This window comes from Miniopterus schreibersii (assembly GCF_964146895.1).
Source record: "Miniopterus schreibersii genome assembly, chromosome: 2".
NCBI classification, from domain to species: Eukaryota; Metazoa; Chordata; class Mammalia; order Chiroptera; family Miniopteridae; genus Miniopterus; species Miniopterus schreibersii.
Genome location: NC_138102.1, coordinates 72,414,278 through 72,428,898, shown reverse-complemented (window position 1 = coordinate 72,428,898; position 14,621 = coordinate 72,414,278). Strand labels below are relative to the sequence as shown.

Sequence of the window (14,621 nt, the reverse complement as noted above, 5' to 3'; positions counted from 1 at the left end):
CCACTGCTCTCCAGTTCCAAAACATTGCATCATCCCAAAAGGAAACCCTATACCCACCAAGCAGTTCTCCCTATTCCCCCACCCCCCAGCCACTGGCAACTGCTTCTTGTTTTTGTATCCTCAGGGCTTTGCACAGTCCCTGGCTCAGAGTAAGTGCTTAATAAATGTTTATTAGAATAATGAATGGATTACAGATTTCTGAAAGGAGAGAAACTGTCTTTATTTAAATTGCTTCATTCACTCCCAGTATTTTGCGCTGACCAGTATGAGCAAGTCACTGTGCTAGGAGAAGGGCATGGAGCAGGAATAAAACGGATATGTCCCTGCCCTCGTAGAGTTCATAATTGAACCCAGTGCTCTCCAGTAGGAATATGTGATCCATGTGTGTAAACCTTCCAGTAGTCTCATGTTTTCTATTACTGCTGTAACAATTAGCACAAACTTAGTGGCTTAACACAACGTAAATCTGTTCTCAGAGCATTGAAGGTCAGATGAGTGTAGTTCTGACTGGGCTAAAATCAAGGTGTCAGCAGGGCTACTTTCCTTCTGGAGGAACCCAGACCAAGTCATCCAGATCCAATCTGTGTTTGACAAGACAGCACATCTCAATTTGAACTAGCCATATTTTAAGTTCTCAACTAGTGTCTACCATATTGAAGAGCACAAACCCAGGGGGTAGAGAGACACTGCAAAATAATTACAAGTGTGAGTGATATTCAGCAAGGAAAATTCCAGGGTCCTGCACAGTCATACTTAGCCTCAGTGAATTGTGGGGAGGTTTCCTGGAGAAAGCAAGAACCTGAATGACAAAGGGGTTGGGTCTTAAGAGCAGGAGAGGTCATATGGTCCCCCCTCCCAGTTTAAAATCCTTAAATAGCTTCTGTTGTCCTATGGCAAAAGTTCACATTAAGGATTTTGGGCCAGTCTATAAAAGGAAATGATGGGATTAGATATGCATTGCCTATACAATTACCCTGATTGCTTTTAAGATCCCATTTTCTTCATTCTTAGCATTTCTCGCTGAGTGGTCTTTTTAATAGAAAAAATTATTTTTTGTTTTCTTATGTTTTCTCACAAGTTTCCCATTGGACCACAAGGTCAACACATTTCAACAAGATATAAATGATAATATTTTTTTCTTTTTAGCCTTTAGGAACTACATATTACAATATATCTCTAGGGTGTGCTTTCTGAAATCCAGCCCTGCCCAGGCAGTTAGCCCCTAGCTCTTCAAGGTGCACATTCTCCTCCCTCGGAACTGCAGCGGATGTCGCTCCGCCGCGTTGGTTGATTGCACAGAAGTGGAACCGGCATAAAATTCCAGAGGGCTGGACAGGCATCTTATTGGGTGAGGAGGACCATACCTGGCACTTTGCTAAATTACTGAGAAACCTTTGTCTTATTCTTCTGGAAATAGTCTTAGTTTTGAGGCGCTGGGAAAAAATGGTAAGCTGTTAACGACAGAGGTATTAAAGCACACTGTAACACGGGCCTCTCGGGAAGGGTTCAGGAATTCACGGGTCAGCAGGAAGGCAGGGGCGCTTCTAAAGAACAGTTTAATAAAATTAATTTTAGATGATTGGAAGGCATGGACCGAATGCTGCCTGCTGAAATCTTCTGTGTTCTTGCCTCTCTCAGAGTAGCTGATGGATGGTAAAAAAATAAGCAGTAGTGTCGTTTCCTGAGATTTACCTGGTTTGTTGTATGAAAACTGTTTGGCAAACTTTCCTCTCAATCTCACCTGATAAGTAGGTAGTGCTTGCTGCTTTTTCCAGGGAGAACTCAGAGATTCTAGGCATCAGATGGAGCTAAACTTCCTGCTAGTTCTCCTTAAACTATCAATAGGCAAAGCCTCTGCCGGCCTCTGCCTCCTTACAGAAGGTTTTTATGCTGGTTTATTTTCAGTAAAGTAAACTATAAAAAGGCCAGGTGATTCACTCCATACTTGACTCTTACACCTTTTCTTTCAAAATCTAAAATGTTTTTTTAATTATAGGCGCTTAAAACAAATTTTATATTCAGTTTTAGGTGAGCTTGAGCGCAGGCCTTTTAAAGCAGTGAACTCCTGCAGACCATCTGAGCCTTTCCCGTACCCGCCCCCCGCAGGAATGCTGATTTCCTCTTGCAGCCCCTTTTACCCCCTTTGCCTGACTCTCAGCTGGTGAAAAAGAAGCTTCTGAGTTTTCTTAATCCTTTTGCCTTCTGTATCTCGTGACCCTATTTATTTCCTTAGTCTTGTCGTTGTTTTCAGGCCCCACTTTTCAGAAACTTCTACGAGGGAAGGAAAGAGCTTGAGCTAGTCCATTTTCCTTCCCGTGACATTTCAGTATGATACATAACTCCTAGAGCAGTAGGTAAATGCAGGCAGAATGCAACTTGGTATCTCTACATGGATGCAGCCGCTCTGGAGGAACCTTGAATAATCTGGGTTTCCCACCCACGGGGTCTATAGTGAACCCCTGTCAGTATCCACGCAGGGATTCTGGAGGGAGAAACCTCCTTGCTGTGATGAACTATGTTTGTAGAAAACCAGTGGTTTCTCTTTACTGAGAATTCAAGCATGGCAGGTGTTTAAATAACACAGCTACCCACAGGCAGAGAGCAGGCAGACAGCTCCAGTGGGGGAGGGGTATGAGGGGGGGGGAGGGGGGAGCAAAAAAAAAAACAGAGAAAGAGAAAGAACTCATGGACATGGACAGAAGTGTGGTGATGACAGTGAGGAGGGGAGTGGGTGGAGGTGGAAGAGGGGATAGAGGGGATAAATGGTGATGGAAAAAAATAAAGAAAAACATTAAAAATAAAATAACCTTATCTGCCCACCAAAAATCAATCAATCAATCAATAAGTAAAAACACAGATGGCCTAACTGGGATGAAAGTTGAGAAGAAAAGTGTTTGTTTTAGTCAGCAGTTTTAGAAGTTTTAGAATTCTGAGTGTTCTTCCACTCTCATGATTTTGGCTTATAGTGAATTACAAAGATTTAAAAATTTGGAAACAGTATGCCTGATGCACACATTAAATCATTTCCATTAATGTCTTCTAAGGACTGATTTTAACCCCAAACATGAACTCAGTAGAAGTCGATGTACTGTGCGTTAGAGGTCAAGTTAACGTAGTGGGTACATGGGACTGATTGCTCAGGCTGCGAGGACACTTTCATTTGCAGAACCAGTGACAATACTGCACTTTTTCTGGTTGGAAGGGAAAAGCTGTTTTGTGGTTTGCTTTCCTGGTTGGCATCTTTATAACCTTTTAAGACCCCTACTTATCTGAAAAGCCCTTCACATGGGCTCTTGTTTTTTCCTATCAGATTGACACATATAATGTTACATTTTAAAAAGCACTTAGTCTGTCATGGGCAGCATTAGCCTTGAAGATTTGTGGTCCATGTTGTCATTTTGTGGGGGAAATTGGGTAAATGACGGGAAAATATGGCAGTTCATGAACAAAATTCTTTCTGAGTTTCATTTTCTGTTCCAGTCATTCATATCCCTGTCACTAACCTCATTAGGTCAAGGGCTTAGAGGCATTTTGTACAAAATTGGCATATGTTTTGGTGACAGTGGTACGTGTTTTAGCATCAGAATGGTGATTTTCTTTTCTGTTTGGGGGAACAATAAGTTTCAAATACCTCTCATTTTTAACTTGAAAAATTAATATTGCACAGTGTATTTTGCTCCAGGAAAGGCTTTGAGGCAAGATACTGAAGTTGTCTTCACTTTTCCCATAAGTCAGAGAACTCCTCAAACTCTTGCCAGCAGCTGTGAAGAGCAAGCAATTAAATTAACTTCTGTGGCAAGACTGATTTTTTTTTTTTATACTGCTCTTTTATTTGTCCTAAAATTATCAGGCATTTGAGGAAAACAATATACTTTGGGTTTGAATCTTTAAGGAATACTCTTTTATTAAAAAAAAAAAAGTAATCTAATTGCAGTGGACTATGGAATGAAACATCGGTAGCCGTCTGTGGGTGTCTGGGTAACATAGCTGCAGTGGTGTGTTGCCAGCTTACTTCTGAACTAGTTCATCAGCACTGAGCAGATGCTGGTATGAAATAGATCATTGTAGCAGCAGAGCATGAGAGCACACACCTTTCTGTATTCTTGCAGTGGCATCCATTGCATTTTGTTTGTGCTCATTATGAAAATGTCACACCCTCTCTGAAATATCAATACATGTGTGATAGCAAGCCTTGGCAGCTTCTAGAGGTAAAAATCAAACTAGCTCCATAGGATTCATACAACACCATTTCCATGGTGTTAACAAATAACTCAATGCTAACAAGTGAAATTGGGATAAGGGAGAGGCATACGAGTGCATATGGACGTTTTTGAGGGCCTTCTTATTGCAGGCACCCAGAGGGATGCTAATTCATAGGAGTACGTCAGTCTTGTGAAAGGAAAAGTCACTGAGATAAGAAAAGTGAGCATCATGAGGACATGAAGCAGTGACATTCAATGATCCCTTGTCACCAGTAGTAATTAGTGTTTACGCCTGCTAGTAGCTTTCTGTGCTTTATACAATTTCCTTGACCAAACAGAGAACCTTTGGAGCTTATAGCAGGTAATACCACACAAGTATCCATTTCTTTCTGGAATGCCTTATATTTTGTACCAATGGGATCCTTCTCTGTCCCCATGTGCCTCTAAAATTTAAAGAGAATCAAAGAATGCATAATTTATATCTGTCCCAGAGGTAATGGAGTGACTCAATGATACCTATAAAGGGATGATTTTAAATTTCATATCTTACCCAAGAGGTGATTTTTATGTGAAAACTGTAAGAACTGGCCTTGGGGATAACCAGATAATGATTCCTCTAACAGCAGGCTAGATTCCAGGGGGATTGTAGCTGAAAGCTGTGGTGGATCAGCTTTGCCCTTGTGACTCGTGGTTGCCACAATGGAACACATAGCAACTGATTTCACTACACAGAACACATCTTACTTTCTCTGCCTCTGGAGAGTGCCCGCTGGAGACCTGTGTCTCAAAAGGCAGGTGAGCAGAGATTTTCTGTGCAAGAATTCAGGGCAAGTCTGAATGAGATTTCTGTTTACAGCAGCAGCAAAAAATTGCTTTCTCCACTCTGGTCCCCGCGGTGCTGACTGATGAATCAGATGAAATCCATTAGTCCTTAAGCCACGAATGAGATGACCCCCATGGATCATCATTGTTTTCATTGATCTCAGAGCCTGGAAACCTCCTCACCCCAACCCCTCACATATGGATTGTTAGAAGTGGAAGGTCTCAGAGCTTCCAAGAGACAAGGAAGCAAAATAATACTCTACTGTCTTCAGCTTGGTTAACGGGCTCTGTTTTGTTCTTTGAGCCAAACAGTCCTTAGCGTTTGCTTTTAAGCATTTTGTGGCTACTTGTTTTTCCTCTGGGAAAATTTAGATGCTAGGCTACAAAGTTGTATGATCTAATGGGGTAAGGTGATTATTAAGAATTCTAACCTAGAATTCCAACTAATGGCATTGGGAGGAATTTTTTTCCAGGTTGATTCTCTGTTTCGTTTATCTGTTATTTATGCCTTTGTCTGTACATCTACAGAGTCTTTTCTATTGTATTACTCTGTTGACCACCTACATCTACTTGAAATCCTCACTTCCTTTTGCTTCTGAGATGTCTCTAAGTCCTGGTTCCTCTTACTTGTATGAAATGCTCATGTACAGGCAGATTTCATTTTATTGCCCCTCACTTTATGGTGCTTTGCAGATACTGTGCTTTTTACAAATTGAAGGTTTATGGCAACCCTGCATTGCGCAAGGCTGTCAGCACCATTTTTCCAACATTTGTTTACTTTGTGTGTCTGTGTTACATTTTGGTAATTCTCACAATATTTCAAACTTTTTCATTATTAGTATATTTGTTATGGTGACTGTAATTGTTTTGGGGCACCACAAAATCCACCCGTATAAGATGGCGAACATAATTGATCAATGTTGTGTGTGTCCTAGTGCTCCACAGATCAGCCATTCCTCTGTCTCTCTTCCTTTCCTTGGGCCTCCATATTTACTGAGACATAACAATATTGAAATTAAGCCAATTAATAACCCTAAAATGATCTCTTAAGTGTTCAGGCAAACGAAGAGTTGCCCCCTTTAAATCAAAAGCTAGACATGATTAAGCTTAGTGAGGAAAACATATAGAAACTGAGATAGCCCAAGTTGTGAATGCACAGAAAAGTTCCTAAAGGAAATTAAAGGTGCTACTCCAGTGAACACATGAATGATAAGAAAGTGAAACAGCCTTTTTGCTGACATGGAGAAAAGTTTTAGTGGTCTGGATAGAAGATCATACTGGGTACATTTCCTTAAGCCAGTGCCTAAGCCAGAGTAAGTTCCTAACTGTCTCCAATTCTGTGGAGGCTGAGAGGTGAGAAAGCTGTGAAAGTGTGAAACTAGCAGAGGTTGGTTCATGAGGTTTTAGGAAAGAAGACATTAGCGGGAACTGATAATAGAAACTGCAGCAAGTTATCCGGAAGATCTAGCTAAGGTAATTAATGAAGGTGGCTGAACTAAACAAGAGGTTTTCATTATGGATGAAACAGCCATCTGTCGGAAGAAGATGCCATCTAGGACTTCCATAGCTAGAAAGGAAGTTAATGGCTGGCTCCAAAACTTCAAAGGACAGGCTGACTCTCATGTTAGGGGCTAATGTAGCTAGTGACTTTAAGTTGAAGCCAGTGCACATTTACCATTCTGAAAATCCTAGGTTCCTTAAGAAGTATGCTAAACATACTCTGCCTGTGCTCTATAAATGGGACAGCAAAGCCTGGATGACAATACATCTGTTTACAATGTGGTTTACTGAATGTTTTAAGCTCACTGTTGAGACCTTCTGCTTAGAAAGACAATTCCTTTTAAAATATTATTGCTTGCCCATATGGGTGGCTCAGTTGGTTGAGCATCGTTCCGCACACCAGAAAGGTTGTGGATTTGATTCTGGTCAGGGCACATATCTAGGTTGCAGGTTCGATCCCCAGTTGGGGCACGTACAGGAGTCAACTGATTGATGTTTCCCTCGCACATCAATGTTTCTCTCTCTCTTCCTCTCTAAAATCAATAAAAAATATCCTTGAGTGAGGATTAAAATATATTTTTGCTTATTGACAATGTACCTGGTCACCCAAGAGCCCTGATGGAAATGTACAATGAGATGAATGCTGTTTTCATGCCTACTAACACAACATCCACTCGGTAGCCCATGGATAAAGGACTAATTTTGACTTTGAAGTCTTATTATTTAAGAAATACATTTTGTAAGGCTATACCTGCCATAGATCGTGATTCCTCTGGTGGATCTGGGCAAATTCAATTAAAAACCTTCTGGAAAGGCATCACCATTCTTGATGCCATTAAGAACATTCATAATTCATGGCAAAAGGTCAAAATATGGACATGAACAGGAATCTAGAAGAAGTTTATTTCAACCCTCACAGATGACTTTGAGGAGTTCAAGATTTCAGTGAAGGAAGTAACTGCAGATGTGGTAGAAATAGCAACAGAACTAGAATTAGAAATGGAGCCTGAAGATATGATTGAATTGCCACAATCTCATGATAAAACTTGAATGGATGAGGAATTGCTGCTTATGGCTGAGCCAAGACAATGGTTTCTTGAGATGGAATCTACTCCTGGTGAAGATTCTGTGATGATTCTTGAAAGGACAACAAATGATTTAGAATATTACCTAAACTTAGTTGATAAAGCAGCAGCAAGGTTTGAAAGAAATGACTCCAATTTTAAAGGAAATTCTTCTGTGGTAAAATGTTATCAAATATTATCACATGCTATAAAGACATTGTTCATGAAAGAAAGATTCAATTGACGAGGCAAACCTTATTGTTACCTTATTTTAAGAAACTGCGACAGCCACCCCAGCCTTCAGCAGCCACCACCCTCATCAGTCAGCTGCCATCAGCATCAAGGCAGGACTAGCAAAGAGATTATGACTAGCTGGAAGCTCATATGATGGTTAGCAATTTTTAGCAATAAAGTATATTTTAATAAAGGTATATCCATTGTTTTTTAGATATAATGCCATTGCACACTTAATAGATTACAGTATAGTGTAAACATAACTTTTAGAAAAATATATATGTTTTTATTGATTTCAGAGAGAGGAAGGGAGAGGGAGAGAGAGAGAGAAACATCAATGATGAGAATCATTGACTGACTGCTTCCTGCATGCCCCCTGCTAGGGATTGATCCTGTAACCGAGGCATGTGCCCTGACCGGGAATAGAACTCTGACCTCCAGGTTCATGAGTGGACGCACAATCACTGAGCTACACCAACCAGGGAGTGTAAACATAACTTTTGCATGTTCTGGGAAACCAAAAATTTTGTGTGATTCATTTTATTGCAGTATTTGCTTTACTGTGGTGGTCTGGTGCTGAACCCATAACATCTCCGAGGTATGCCTGTACAAAATAACAAATAAATGTTTGAAGATTGATGAAAGGGATTTGAGAGATAACCCACCCCCACCCCTTCACATCTCAAATGAGGGATTGGAGGGCTTCTATTTCTCTATCCTTTTTATAACAATCTCGTTGAAAGGTAGTTTTAAGGTTATTAATCTTAAGAACGGATTCTTTCCTTGAGTTCAAATCTAGTTGAGAAGCGAACGTAGGAGTCAGACAAATGGAATGTGCTCTGTAAGCTTTGTTATCAATATGGCTGAATTGGAGGGTACGGCTTACATCTGTGAGCACATCGGCTTCTTAAGACAGCCCCGTTGATATAAGGTGACTCCTCAATTACAGGCAGAGTTAGACAGCCCCTGTCCTCCCTAGCTGTGGTAGGCTGTTGAAAGCGTAACACAAAGGGAGGTGCCATGCCTCCTATGAATTTAAAGGAGGAAGGTGATGAGTTCCATAAGCTCAATTATTTTGCCTAAACACAAAAATCAAATGAATTACTTCTTCCCAAGGAGAAGTGAATAGGAAAGAAGGCAGTGACTGTATCATGTTGTAAAGTTGATGTCCCCTCCCCTCTACGGAAATATGAGGAATTGGGGGTAAACATTCATCACCAATAAGAGTTGTGGAACCAATTTTCTTAAAGACATCTTATATGTAAAATGTTGCAATGGGAAGAATAGAATCCTTTTTGCTTTTCTCATTTGCTAATTTATTTTCAACATGCTCACCACCCTTCTTTCCCTCACTCCCTGCAGGTTGGCCAAGGCAGGCTTCATAATCAGGTCATCTCTCCTCCAGACTCAGAGCCTCCGTAAGGAGTCTGGGTGGGAGACATTCAGTCTAACCAACTTCAGTCTGTTTTTTTCCTGGCCCTTTTCCGCTGAAATTGCTCTAAATGATGTCTCACTTTTTCCTGCACCCTGTCCCCCAGAGTTGTAAAATTTATAATTTCTGTTTAGTGGGCATACCACTGGACCATTATGAGACACTAACATGGTTGATACCCCTTCTTATTTTAAATTTTCAATGCCTTTGGCCTCTTAAGTTCCCTGATTTCTCTGATCTCTTATTCTTTCCCAAAGCCTTTCCACGTGGTGCTTTTCACGTGGTGTCTTTTATTGGGATCTCTTTATCCGTGCATGGCTTCCACCACTACCTACCTGACAATGAATCTCCAATGATTACCTTCAGCTCTAGCCCCAGATTCCCAGCTTTCCAGTTTCTTCTGGGGCATATCTTATTGTGACTTTGAAATGTGAGCAGCTCCAAATGAAACAACTTACATCTTATAAAACAATCTGCTTCTATTTTTTTTTAAAATATATCTTTATTGATTTCAGAGAGAGGAAAGGAGATAGAGAGAGAGAGATCAAAACATCAATGATGAGAGTCATTGATTGGCTGCAGCCCACAACCCGGGCATGTGCCCTGACCAGGAATCGAACCCCGATCGCCTGGATCCTAGGTCGACGCTCAACCGCTGAGCCACGCCCGGCCGGGCTCTATTTTTTTATTCCTTCTCTTGGTTAACGTTGCCAGCATTCCCTTTGCCTCCTAAACTGAAAATCTTGAAACTATCCTCAGTTATATTCAATGTGTCCTAAACTGTGCTGGGTGCTAAGGAAACAGAGACAAAATAAGACAGAGTTCCTGCCCTCAGATATTAATTGAAATTAATTAACAAAGCATGTGATAGATACAGCTATAAAAATATTTACAGGAGAGATAACCCAGAGAAGGGAATGCCTTTTACCAGAGCGTGCTGTAGGTTATGAACTGAGTTTTCAAAACCAAGTTGGACTTGGCCAGACAGACAAAGACGTGGAACTAGAAACATCATGATGTGGTCAGGAAGCTATAAGGGGCTCACTCTTGGGGAATGAAGATTGATGGTAGATGAAGCTGAGTGAGAGCAGCAGGGGCTAGGAGAAAGACAGTTTAGGCTCTGCTAAGGAGCTTGTTCTTTATACTCCACATAAAAGATTTTAATAAAGGACGAGGCATTGTTTCAATATGACTCTTCATACAGTGATGCCAGGATATTCTTCCTCTGCCGAAAGTCTGACTGGGAACGTCTTTTACCCAAGGCTGTGGGTTACAAGGAAAGTAAAGCTTTCAAGAAGGTCTGTGAGCAAAAACAAAGGAGACTCAGAGGAACAGAAAACAGAGAATGACTAGTAAATTGATTAACAAAGTATGCTGGGTGAATTACCTAATTATCTGAGGTTCTATCTATCTATCATCTATCTATCTATCTATCATCTATCTATCTATCTATCATCTCATCTATCTATCATTTATCATCTATATCTGTCCATCCATCCATCCATGGATCCAATCTCTTTCTCTGTCTGCCATGGCTGGTTTTTGTATGCTTATGTGGCATACCTCATAAGGGAGCCCAATGAGATGAGATGGGCAAACACAATTCAACACTATTATGGAAAAGATCATTTTAATAGCAGTGCGGCTTGGACAGGGGTGAGAATGTAGGCAGGAAGATGCTTTGAGGAACTATTGAAGTATTCCAGATGAAAGGTTAAGTGAGTTAAATGAAGGAATACATTTATATTTAAGGACATACAGCTATTTACTGTGTGTTACCTAATTTTTAAAGCTTTTCTTACAAAGAGACCTCGGCCACATTGCATAAAATCATCGTTTCAATAGATATTTATTGATTACCTGCCTGTGTGGTCAGCCCTGGGGATCTGACAGAACTACACCCATAAAGGACAGCATGAAATCGTGAGGTTGCACTTTCCTGCCACACCCAGTCAGGGTTCTTCTCAGCTCAGACCCCTAGCGGCCACTGCTAATAGATCAAAATTGGCTTTGAGATGAGGTCTGTTTGCCTTTCTCTGTCTAGTCTCCTTAATAAAATGAATTTTTAAAACTTAATGATTTTGGTGATGAAAATAATAATTAAGCTAATGGACCCACACCAGCAAGTGAATGTAGGAGCTTGAATTTCGGCAGACCCAGACCACCACAGCTCTGGAGCTTCAGGGCCTGCCCTCGGGCCTGGCTGCGGCCGGAGCTGCTGACCATGTCGGTGCCGCACTGCAGGAGCTTCGTCCTCGCCTGTGCTGCCCTCTCTCCTTCCATCCTGTGATCTGACTTCACCCTTCGCGCCTCAGGTGGGCTGGGCAGATCTAACAAAATGTTTCTGGGAGGAGGTTATGCTTATGTTGGCTTGGCTAAAGTGTGATTTTCCTCTCTTAGTGGCAGAAATGGCCACTGACTTTCCTTCAGAAGCACCCTAACATGTTTGCTGAGGATAACTCTCCATTCATTGTGAAAAGCTGAAATTTTAACTGTGATCCTGGGTGTTCTTAACGTATGCCATTCTCCATGGACAGTGCGCTATGCTGCATGCCAGCTGTTCTAGAAGGTGTCATGAATATCAGGGAAGGGAAACATGATTTCTGGATTAGCCTTTTGAGGTAAAGCATTTATCTGACACCTTTAATCAAAATACTGTGGCTGTAGTTATATAGTATCCAGTTTAAATCAAGTTCATAAATAATAGTGCTGGTTGTCAAATAATTGAAAAAAGAATGATACAGGCATATCTCTTTTTTTAAAAAAAAATTTCTTTATTGATTTCAGAGAGAGGAAGGGGAGAGGGAGAGAGAGATAGAAACACCAATGATGAGAGAGAGTCATTGATCGGCTGCCTCCTGCACACCCCGTATTTGGCATCGAGCCCACAACCCGGGCATGTGTCCTGACCGGGAGTCGTACTGTGATCTCGATCATAGGTCGATGCTCAACCACGGAGCCATGCTGGCCAGGCCAGGCCAGGCCGGGCATATCTCTCTTTTATTGTACTTCATGTTTTCATGCTTTGCAGATTTTTTTTTTTTTTTAACAAATGGAAGGTTTGTGGCAACCCTGCATTAAGCAAGTTTATTGAAGCCATTTTCCCAACAGCATTTGCTCACATTGTGTCCCTGTGTCACATTTTGGTAATTCTGACATTATTTCCAACTTTTTCATTATTATATTTGTTATGGTTATCTCTAATCAGTGATCTTTGAGAAATCATTTGTGAAAGGAATAGGTAATCAGTGTGGCAGTCTTCATTGTCTCATTTTAAGAAATTGCCACAGCCACCCCAGCCTCCAGACCCATCACCCTGATCGGGCAGCAGCCATCAACGTGCACGCAAGACCCTCTACCAGCAAAAAAATTAAGACTTGATAAAGGCTCAGATGATGGTTAGCAGTTTTTAACAATAAAGTACTTTTAATTAACACATGTAGGTTGTTTTTTTAGACATGAAGCTTTCACACACCTAATAGACTAGAGTATGGTGTAAACATAACTTTTATATGCACTGGGAAACCAAAACATTCGTGTGACTTGCTTCATTGAGATATTGGGTTTATTGTGGTGGTCTGGGACTGAACCTGGTATGTCCTAGGTATGCCTGCGTTCCATCATAGGAAATATTCATCACCTACGGATTTTTTATATTATGTTTTGAAAGTACAAGAGATCAGCATTTTTATAGCAGGGGAATATTTCCTGTGGTTTTTAGAGACCCAAAGTAAACATTTTTAAATGTCAGAAAGCTTTAAACCCAAACAGGCTGGAGTCTCATTAGACAGCAGACTGGCTAAAATTCACAAATTGAAAAATCCTGCCATAAAATTTATTCTGAACAAGGAAACAGGAAAAGGCATGTATGCGATTCAATAAATATCAAGCTCTGGGATTTTTGCTTGTTAAACTCAAAGATGTTTGAAGTTACATAATCATACCCTGATGCATGTTATCATGATTTACAAATCCACCCTATAAATTCTGCTTTTCTTTCTTGCAGCTCTGATTGTGGGAAGGGAGCAGAGTATATGTGTAGATTACAGAGTGATTATTCCACCACTTCTCTGTGCCTCAGTTCCTCTCATCTAAATGAGGGACATTTATCATTCTCATTTTTCTACTTTTCATAAATATGTAAAGATTAATTAATTATTGGACCACATCTAGACAGGAGTAAAGTTAACTTTGGGTGTTATATTTATCATTAAGGTAAAATTTTAATCATTTTTTAAAAACAAAGTGCCTCTTAGCAAGCAGTTTGGCTTTTGGATATAATTTTCTCCATTTTAAAGAATAGTAAACATTTAAAAAGACTATAGAAAGGTTAGATAAAAGTGACAGATCAGCTAGGCCAGGCGTGGCTCAGCGGTTGAGCATCGACCTAAGATCGAGGAGAGCGCGGTTCGATTTCCAGTCAGGGCACATGCCCGGGTTGCGGGCTCGATCCAGAGCTGGGGGCGTGCGGGAGGCAGCCGGTCAATGACTCTCATCATTGATGTTTCTCTCTCTCCCTCTCTCTCCCCGTTCCTCTCTCCGAAATCAATAAAGGTATAGTAAAAAAAAGTGATAGATCATTTTACTGAAAATCACATGATTTTTAAAACAATAATAGAGCTGAAAAGATTAAAAATGATTGCTGAGGTGGACAAAAAGCACTCGATGCTGATATTGTATTAAAATGTGTTACATTTTGCCTTGGCCCGTGTGGTTCAGTCGGTTAGAGTGCTGTCCTGTGCACCAAAACACACACACACACAAACATTTAATCTCATTTAAGATATAAGGATAGTTCAGTAAGTTATCAAACTTTTCAAATATCTTTATCTACTTTTCTGAGAGTGGAAACAATGTCTCATAATTAGTCTCCTCTCAAATGATACCAATCCAGATAATACTAAGTTCTAAGAGTTCTTAGCTTCTAGTCTTAGCTCTTTGTCTTTCAGAAATAATATTTATTGTTCCCCAAATAACCATTGTTTCTTCTGTATTGCTGCAGATAGAAGGACTTTAACAAAAAAAATCCCATTCAAACAGAAGATAGATATGCTACTGCTACTCAGAATAACAATTTGTATGTCCCATACCCAGAAATAAAATATATTTACTCACCCTGAGTGTTCATCTTCCTTATAAATACTCATAGGATAGAATTTATGTGACATAGTAAGTATAAAATTATTTGACCTATGCATTGATGGTTTGCCCTAAAATGACTATCCCTGAAATATTCAAAATACCTTGAATTTGTGGCTAAGTTCATTGAGTTTATCCCCTATTCTTGTGGAATAACCATCCTTTTTGAAGAAAGCAGTATGGTGGCATCATAGAGAAATTTGGTCTTATTATTTTAAGAATTAAATG

The 14,621-nt window shown here is 40.3% G+C and overlaps 1 protein-coding gene across 5 annotated transcripts in view; it reads left to right on the top strand.

The window, feature by feature from the left end:
• Positions 1-14,621, top strand: part of ENOX1 (ecto-NOX disulfide-thiol exchanger 1) — a 540,681-nt gene that overhangs the window by 174,784 nt on the left and 351,276 nt on the right. The gene's annotated exons all lie outside the window — the stretch shown is intronic.